General features: G+C 35.7%; 1 pseudogene; it reads left to right on the forward strand.

The window, feature by feature from the left end:
- Nucleotides 1-574: 574 nt before the first annotated feature.
- On the forward strand, nt 575-1,403 carry LOC141498957 (small ribosomal subunit protein eS4, X isoform-like; annotated as a pseudogene).
- Nucleotides 1,404-9,577: the final 8,174 nt, after the last annotated feature.

A 9,577-nucleotide genomic window follows, 5' to 3' on the forward strand; every position in this document is an offset into this window, starting at 1 on the left:
ACTCTTTTGCCTTCCAGAATATCATATTTTAAGTCCCATTATTCCATGTTCCTTAAAGTAGGAACTACTAAATCTTGTATTACCCTGACTGTAACTCCATAATATTTGAATTGTTTCTTTCTGGCTGCTTGCAATAGTTTCACCTTGACGTTGGAGGTCTGAAATTTGACTATTCCTGGTAGTTTTCATTTTAAAATCACTTTCAGGAGGTGATAGGTGACTTCATTCAATTTCTATTTTACTATCTGCTTCTAGAATATCAGGACAGTTTTCCTTGACAATTTTTTGAAAGATCGTGGCTTTCAGGTAGTATAATAAATTTTAAATTATCTTTCCTGGATTTATCTTTGAGATCAGTTGTTTTTCCAATGAGATATTTCACATTTTCTTCTAGTTTTTCATTTTTTTTTGTTTTTGTTATATTTTGTCTAGCTTTCTCACAAAGTCAGCTTCCTTTAGTTCCCATTCTATATTTTTAACAAACTATTTCCTTCAGTGGCTTTTTGTATCTCCTTTTCCATTTGGCTACTTCTGCTTGGGGTAGAAGTTTCCCCTTTCCTGGTTGGTCGCAGTCATGGCTCATGGCCCTAAGAAGTACCTGAAGTATGTCGCTGCCTCCAAGCACTAGATGCTGGACAAGTTGATGGGCGTGTTTGCTCCTGGACCATTCACAGGTCCCCACAAACTGAGAGAAAGCCTCCCACTCATCATCTTCCTCCACAACTGATTCAAATATGCCCAGATAGAAGATGAGGTTAAGAAGATCTGTATGCAGCAGTTAATTAAGATTGACAGCAAGGTCCGCACAGACACAACCTACTCTGTTGGTTTCATGGATATCATCAGCATTGAGAAGACTGGCAAGCATTTCTGGTTAGTTTATGATACCAAGGGCCACTTTGCTGTTCATTGTCACAGCTGAAGAGGCAAAATATAAACTATGCAAAGTAAGAAAGACCTTTGTGGGCACCAAGGTCATTCCCCATCTGGTGACCCATGATGCTTGCATCATCCACTATCTAGATCCACTCATCAAAGTAAACGATACCATACAGATGGATCTAGAAACTGGTGAGATCACGGATTTCATCAAGTTTGATACTGGAAATCTGTGTATGGTGACTGGTGGAGCTAACTTGGGTCTAATTGGGGTGATCACCAACAGGGAGAAGCATCCAGGCTCCTTTGATGTGGTCCACGTGAAGGATGTCAATGGCAACAGCTTTGCCACTAGGCTTTCCAATATTTTTGTTATTCACAAAGATAACAAGCCTTGGATCTCTCTGCCCCAAGGCAAGGGCATCCGCTTCACCATTGCTGAAGAGAGAGACAAGAGGTTGCAGCCAAACAGTACAATGGGTGAATGTTGGCACACCATCCCATATTTTCCTCTGGCCAAATAAAGACTTTATAAAGTGAAAAAAAAAAATAAGGTATTCTTCTTCTCATTGACTTTTTGGACCTCTTTTTCCATTTGGTCCAGTCTGGTTTTTGAGATGTTATTTTCTTCAGTACTTTTTTGTCTCTCCTTTACTAAACTGACTCAGTTTTCATGATTTCCCCCTCATCTCTCTCATTTTTCTTTCCAATTTTTCCTCTACCTCCTTTACTTGACTTTCTAAATCCTTTTTGAGCTCTTCCATGACCTGAAAACAATTCTTATTTTACTTGGAGGCTTTGGACTTTGTTATCTTCTTCTAAGTCTGTATTTTGATCTTCCCTGTGACCATAGTAACTGCTAAGATCAGATTTTTCTTCCTGTTGTTTGCTCATTTCCCCAGCCTATAACTTGACTTTGACTCTTTGTTAAGGTGAGGTTCTGCTTCCAGAATGGAGGACGCATTGTTATTATTTTGCAGCTGTTTTCAGAGATACTCCTAGAGATTTACAAGTTTTCAATTGTCCCAAGGTCTTATGCTCTAAGGAGAGGTTTCTACCACTCTTCTGGCCTCTGCTCTGGTCTGTGGGTGTCCATAAGCACTCCTTTCTGCCCTGGAATTGTAAGGAGGGTCCTTGCTCCCCTACTGCCATAAACTGTAATGCTTATGCTCCTTTTCCAGGGAATGGGACACAAGACCCAAGACCCAGATCTGACTATGGGCAACTTGCCTCCATGAGGAAAGAGACCCCAGTAATCTCCTTTCAATTCCTTTAAGGTCCATGGACTGAGAGCTCCAGAATCATTTTCTCCTATTGATTCAGGGTCTCCCAAAGCCTGCTCCTGGTCTACTGGGGTCCAGTCTAAGCTGCTGAAGCCTGTGCTAGACTGTGCTCCACTCTTACCCCACTGGGGCAGATTTTTCCTGTTGACCTTCCAAATTGTCCTAGTCAATGCCTGAACTGAGAGGTCTGAAAACTGCTCCCCCCACCCTTCCCTCCTCTCCCCACTCCTCCCAGCTACTGACCCAGTCATCCAAAGTCTGTTCTTGGATTGCTGGGGCCAGTTCACCCTGCACAGCCCTGCTACTCTGTATTCCTCTCTTACCTTGGTGTAGCAGACCCTTCCCCTGGATCTTCCAAGTTGCCTTGGGCTGTATAATTGCTTCAGTCAGTATTTTGTGGGTTCTGCCACTCTAGGTATTTGGAGCAGTTTGAGGGAGAGCCTGGGAGAGTTTCTGCCTTTACTCCACTGTCTTGACTACATTTCCTATTCCATAAGTTTTGATATGTTGTTTCATTATTATCACTATTTTTTAATAACATTATTTATTTATTTTTTTTACTTATTCTATAACCAGCTCACTCTTCAAGATTAGGTTATTTAGTTTTCAATTTATTTTAATCTGGGTTTCCATGGTCCTTTTTAAATGTAATTTTTACTGAATTATGATCTGAAAAAATGCATTTAATATTTTCTGCTTTTCTCCAAATATAAAGTTTTTTGAGGGTGTCAATACCACTGAGGGAAAAAAGTACATTCCTTTCTATTCCCAGTTCTCTCCAAATGTCTTTCATGTCTAGTTTACCTAAGATTTTATTCATCTTCTTGACTTCTTTCTTCTTTATTATTTGTTTAGATTTATCTAGCTTATCTAATGAAATCTCCCACTATTCTAGTTTTTCTTTCTATTTCCATCTATAATTCACTGACCTTTTCCTTTAAAAATTTGCATACTATAGCATTTAGTCATAAAGATTTAGTAGTGATATTGCTTCATTCATACATCCATGATACCTTCCTACTTATATCTCTTTTAACTAAGTTTATTTAGCCTTAAATTTGTCTGAAATTTTGATTGCTACTCCTGTTTTTTTTACATCAGTTGAAGCACTACTACTATAGACTTTTATTTTTACACTATATGTGTCTCTCATTTTTAAATGTATTTCTTGTAAATAACATATTGATAGGTTCTGTTTTTTAATCCATTTTCATTTTATGGGTGAGTTCAACATATTCACAAAGTAATGATTACTTGTTGTATATTTCCCTCCATCTTATTTTTTCCACTGTTTATCCTTCTTTCTCTCTGTCTCCATTTCTGCCTGTCTTTGTTTCTGTCTTGGTGTCTGTCTCTATTTCTCTGTTTCTATGTCTCTCTCTCTCTCTCTCTCTATATATATATGTATATATATATATACATATATATATGTATATATATATATACATATATATATATATAGCTTATTTAATGAAATCTCCCACTATTATATATATGTCTCTCTCTGACTCTTAGTGTCTGTTTCTGTCTTTATCCTTTTCCTTCTCAGAATTCTAATTTACTTCTGATTTCTGTCTTCCTAGTATGCACATTCTTCTAAAAATCCATCCTTTATCCTGTCCTCTTGTCCTCCTATTTTTCTGTAAATTAAGAAATCTTTTATGTCCTATTAAATATATATGTTATTCACTCTTTAATCTGGTATCAATGAGAATAAGTTTCTCACACTATCCCACCCCTCTTTTTTCCTTCCCTCCATGATCACAGTTCTCCCATTCATACCTCTTTCATATGAGATGATTTATTCCATTTTATCTTTCTCTTCCCAGTTTTATTTTTAGCATCATTCCATCATAATAGAGTCAATCCTAAGTCTTCTATCTATCTATCTATCTATCTATCTATCTATCTATCTATCTATACTCTTTAGTAATGATAATATTCTTTTTTTGCAGTCAATGGGGTTAAGTGACTTGCCCAAGGTCACATAGCCAGGTAATTATTAAGTGTCTGAGGTTAGATTTGAACTCAGGTTCTCCTAACTCCAGGTCCGGTGCTCTACCTACTGTACCACCTAGCTGTCCCAGTAATGATAATATTCTTAAGAGTTACAAATGTCATTTTCCCATATAAATAAGCAGTTTAACCTTATTAAATCCCTTATAATTAACCTTTCATATTTATTTCTTATGTTTTTACTGATTCTTGTAAGTCAAATTTTCTTTTCAGTTCTGAATTTTTGTTCAAAAATTATCTGTAAGTCCTAAATATCCATTTTTTCCTTTGCAGATTATTCTCAGTTTTGCTGAATAAGTTATTCTTGGTTGCAAACTCAGCCCTTTTACTCTTCAGAATATTATATTTCATGGTCCTCAGTCTTTCAATTTAGGAGTTGGTAAATCTTGTGTTATTTTTGACTGTAGCTCCATAATATTTAAATTGTTTCCTTGTAGATGCTTATAAAATTTTCTCTTAGAACTAGGAACTTTGAAACCTAGCTACAATATTCTTGTGAGTTTTCATTTTGAGATCTCTTTCAGGTAATGATGATTGGTGGATATTTTTCAATTTTCATTTTACTCTCTAGTTCTACAACTTCAGAGCAATTTTCCTTGATAATTTTTGTAGTGTCTAAACTCTTTTTTAAAAAAAAATTTAACTTTCAGGTAGTCCAATAATTTTTAAATTATCTTTCCTTTTTTGTTCTTTGCTTTTTCAAGGCAATGGCATTAAGTGACTTGCTCAAGTTCACATAGCTAGTAAGTTATCATGTATCTGAGTCCATATTTGAACTCAGTTCCTCCTGACTCCAAGGCTGGTATGCTTTCTATCCATTGCACCATCTAGCTGCCCCATCACTTGTTTTTCTAATGAGATGTTTAACTTTCTCTTCTATTTTTTTCATTTTTTTGAATTTGGTTTATTATTTTTTAATTGAAATTTTATTTTATTTTTCCAATTACATACAATTGTAATTTTTCAACATTCATCCATTTGCAGATTTATGAATTCCATGTTTTTCAAGACTTTGGTTTATTATTGCTTGATGTCTTATGAAGTCATTAGATTTCCCCTTGCCCAGTTCTCATTTTTTAAGGAATTTTTTATTTCTGTTAAGTGTTTGCATCTCTTTTTTCCAATCGGTTGACTTAATTTTCATAATTTTCTTACTTTTTTGCATTACTCTTATTTCTTTTCCTAACCCCCCCCCAACATCTAAACATTTAAAGCTCTTTTAAGAACTCTTGGGGTTTGTGACTATTTTACATTTTCTTTGAATTTTTATAAGTTGTTTTGTGTTCTGAATTGGAATCCTGTTTTCTATCACCACAGTAACTATTTCTAGTCAGGTTCTTTCTCTCTTTTTTTTACTCATTTTTAAATGGCCTTTTTTTCATGGTTGTGAGAGTCAGACTCAGCTCTCAGGGTGGGGTGGGGTAGGGGAAGCAGGATAATGTCTCAGATTTCATGTTTCTCATGCAGTTGTTTTGGGGATTTGAACTGCTTGGTTTTTTCAAAGTTTTGTAATCTAAGTTCAGTTGAGGTCACCACTTTTCTGGTTCACATTTTGATCTCTAAGTGACCTGAGATGCTCTCTGCCCCTGAGCCTTGTCCAGGGTGCCCAGCACCACCACCACCACAGAAGCTGCTTTTGTTCCCTACAATCCTTCAGATGACTTGCAAGTGTCAGCTCATCCCTCTGCCCTAAAAGTAGGAATTTGACTTTTCTGTGAGTGACAGTAACCAGCAGGATCCTCCCACCATGTATGTCCCCTCCTCCTCACCTTCAGCCACAGTCTCCTATCTGATCAGTGTTGGGGGCCCCATGTCTGGCCCCAGCCGAGAGCTGCCACAAGCTTCCACTAATCAGCCACTGAAGGCCTTCATCTATAGGGTGAAAACTTCCCAGATCCAGCTAACCCAGGGCTTGCTTTCTATTGAATTGGTAAAACTGCCTGGAGGTAAATCTGCACTTCCAGAACATCACTCAGGGAAGTCAGATCCTTCCCAAAATCCTTCTTAATGTCTCTGATTGGATGACTGCATTACCATGACTTTTAATTATTCCTGTTGCAGGGGCAGCTAGGTGGCATAGTGGATAAAGCACCATCCCTGGAGTCAGGAGTACCTGGGTTCAAATCCGGTCTCAGACACTTAATAATTACCTAGCTGTGTGGCCTTGAGCAAGCCACTTAACCCCATTTGCCTTGCAAAAAAAAAAAAAAACAATTATTCCTATTGCTCCAAAATTTACTTTGAAGCATTATTGGAATGGGGAAGAATTGGTAAAGCCAGGTATTTTTCTGCCTTATGCTCCATCTTCCCACAATTCATTCCAATGTAAGAGTTTTAAATTTCCTTTCTATTTGGTTTCTCTACAGCCATTTAACTTGTAAAAAAACATAGGACTAACTGAAGCTTTCCTTACAGTGTATATTTTGGCAGACACTTTCAAAGATTTTTAATCCAATTATTTTTAATTAACTGATTAGAGAAAAAGAATTTCTGGCTCAGTTTTCAGATAACCATTTTCCACCTTGATCTAATATGTTTTTTCCCCTCCAGCCTCCTTCTACTCTAATAGCCTACTTCAGCTTATATTTTTACAAGCATATCTTTGAAATGTCAATCCCAATTTTATCTTCTTTTTTCTCTAATATAATTGGAAACTATGTAAGCCTTGAGAAAACTTTGTTTTGTGCTGTCATGATTTAGAACTATGAGTCTGTGCTTTGAGACTATATGACAAAAACCAGTCCTTAAAATGTCTGCATGTTGATAAGTTTGACAGCAATACCTATCAAAGAATTCTTTGGATATTTAATTTTTTATCAAATGTGAGTTTTGAATGTGCCCAAAGTGATTTTTGAAGACTAAAATAAATGTCACTATAAGAAGAAATTCAATACTAGCTTCAATAGCTTATCCTTAACAGACTAGAGATGCTTTAGCTATATTTTTATGAGGCTATAGATGCTTGAACAATGACAGTTTAACAATAACTGGACTTTGAAGAGTTCCTAAGGAAGCAAAGGGATTTAACTGTGATATATAAGGAGAATGAATTTTAACTGTTGACTGAGAAGGGATTGAGAGTGAAATTTTCATTTTATGTCTGGTCTCAGAAGAGACTGAATTGGCTGTCATTCTGAGTTACATACCAGTGATGAAAATTCACTGTGAGAATAAAAAAAAAAACAGGACCTTCCTTGAAAGAACAAAACTTAATTCTTCTAATACAAATAAACCAGAGGGATACAATCAAGGCTGATTTTTTTTAATGTTATCAATATAAGCCTCCTCTTTTCTACTTATCTTATTAGAGGAACAATTTAGTATTACTCAACCCATATTGGGAAAATCTGGATTAAGGAGGATTCTATGATCCTGTGTTATCCATTCAATAGAAATTAATGTACAGTAAAAGGTGATCAATTGCTTTTTATAGGTAATGGCTACTCTAGGGTACTTAAAGTCTGATAGTCATTTAGAATAACCACCAATTATTTTGGTTACCTCAGCACCAAACACAGGAGCTTTTATTTGATCTTCTGGTGAGTAAGAAACAACCAGAGTTTAAAAAGAAAGGAACTGATAATGGTCAAAATTCTTTAGGAATATAAATTTAGGTAAGTCAGGCTTTGTGGAAGCTAATTAGAAGATTAGAGGAAGAAAACTGGGGTTGTGAGAACAGATATGATGTTATTACAATAAGTGATAAGGACTTTAGGATGGCAGGTGTTAGAGTAGAAATAAAAATGACAAGATTTGACAATTTCATGGTTATGTGAGGTGAGTGAAAAGGAGGACTTGAGGGTGATACTGAGGTTATGAAACTAACTGACTGGAATGATAGAAATTTTTTTTAAGGTTTTTGCAAGGCAAATAGGGGTTAAGTGGCTTGCCCAAGGTCACACAGCTAGGTAATTATTAAGTATCTGAGATTTGAACCCAGGTACTTCTGACTCCAAGGCCGGTGCTTTATCCACTACACCACCTAGCTGCCCCAATAGAAAAATTTTAAAAGAGGAGTGAATTCAGTGGGAAATATAATGTAAAGAGATTTGCTATGAAGATCACAATTCATCTATACTTCTGAATGAGTCATTCTATCCTTTTGAATATCTATTTTTATGTTATCTTTTATTCATTAATATAGTAGATAGATATAATTTATAAATAATACCTATACACATTGGAATTTCATCACAATTTTCTTTTTTTCTTAAGTTTATTCTTCAAGTTTTTTAACTCAATTATACAAAGTTATTTTTTTCTGTTCCTTTTTTGAAGCACTTGGGTTTTCAGTGGGGATTCTTCATCCAAGCAGACTCCTTTGTCCTTTTAGTACATATTGTCTTGTCAATCTCCATATTTTCTCTTCTATTCCTAATCCACTCTCTTGAAGATGATGTATTATTATCACCAGTATCTGTCAAATAGTTCTTTGTGACAACTCCATTCTCACCTGGGCTCTTTTCGGTGAATAGTTCAGATTTGTGCAGAGCCTTTTGGTAGCCCCTGTCCTAGATATGATTTACAATTTAGGTCTGTTAATATGCTTAAGGGTGAATATTTTGTTCTGGATGCTTAGTGTAGGCAATGATGTGTGTCTCCAAGTCTTCCTAGTTGAAGGTCTGGCTGCCATGCATTAACCACTGAAGCTTATCAAGAGTAGACCTAGAGATCTGAAAGTTAGCTGGGCAATTCATGGCAACATTTTACCTTGGCCCTGCCAGGGCACAACTGCAGCCCAGGTTGGCCCAGGGGGAATTTCTGCACATTTGGCAGTAACTGGGAGTCAGTACTACCTAAATGTTCTCATAGGATGTGTGATTTAAAAAAAAAGTTTAAATATAACTGATCTAACAAACCTTATGTGATGAGTGATCCATTGCTATACCCCCACTTGGAGAAAAAAGTAAGAACTATAATGGTGATTCTTTGGACATTTTCTTGTCATTTTCAATAACTGCTTTTTTAAAAAATAAATAAAGTGATTAGACCTAACCTCATAATAATTCTGAAGCAAATATAGTTTTGTTTTCAGTAAACTTAACTAATTCTAAAATTCATTTCATTCTTTATTCAACAAATATTTGCTGCTCATTATGTGGTCAGCCTATGCTAATGCTCTAGAGGGGAGAGACACAAAAACTAATAACACAGAATATCTTTCCTCAAGGACCTTTAAATTTAGTAGGGAACAAAGGAATGGAAACCAAAAATCCTGTTAATACAGGATAAAATTTGATAAAAGATAGAAGCACAAAGTTCAATAGAAGTATATGAGAGGAAATGAACATTTCTAACTGTAAGGTAAATAAATATGGTAATATGAATTGAATATAATATAAATAGTATAAAACTACTGGTCTACATGTTGAATCTGACATCCAATTTTCATAAGGAAT

Source organism: Macrotis lagotis, chromosome X, assembly GCF_037893015.1.
Source record: "Macrotis lagotis isolate mMagLag1 chromosome X, bilby.v1.9.chrom.fasta, whole genome shotgun sequence".
NCBI classification, from domain to species: domain Eukaryota; kingdom Metazoa; phylum Chordata; class Mammalia; order Peramelemorphia; family Peramelidae; genus Macrotis; species Macrotis lagotis.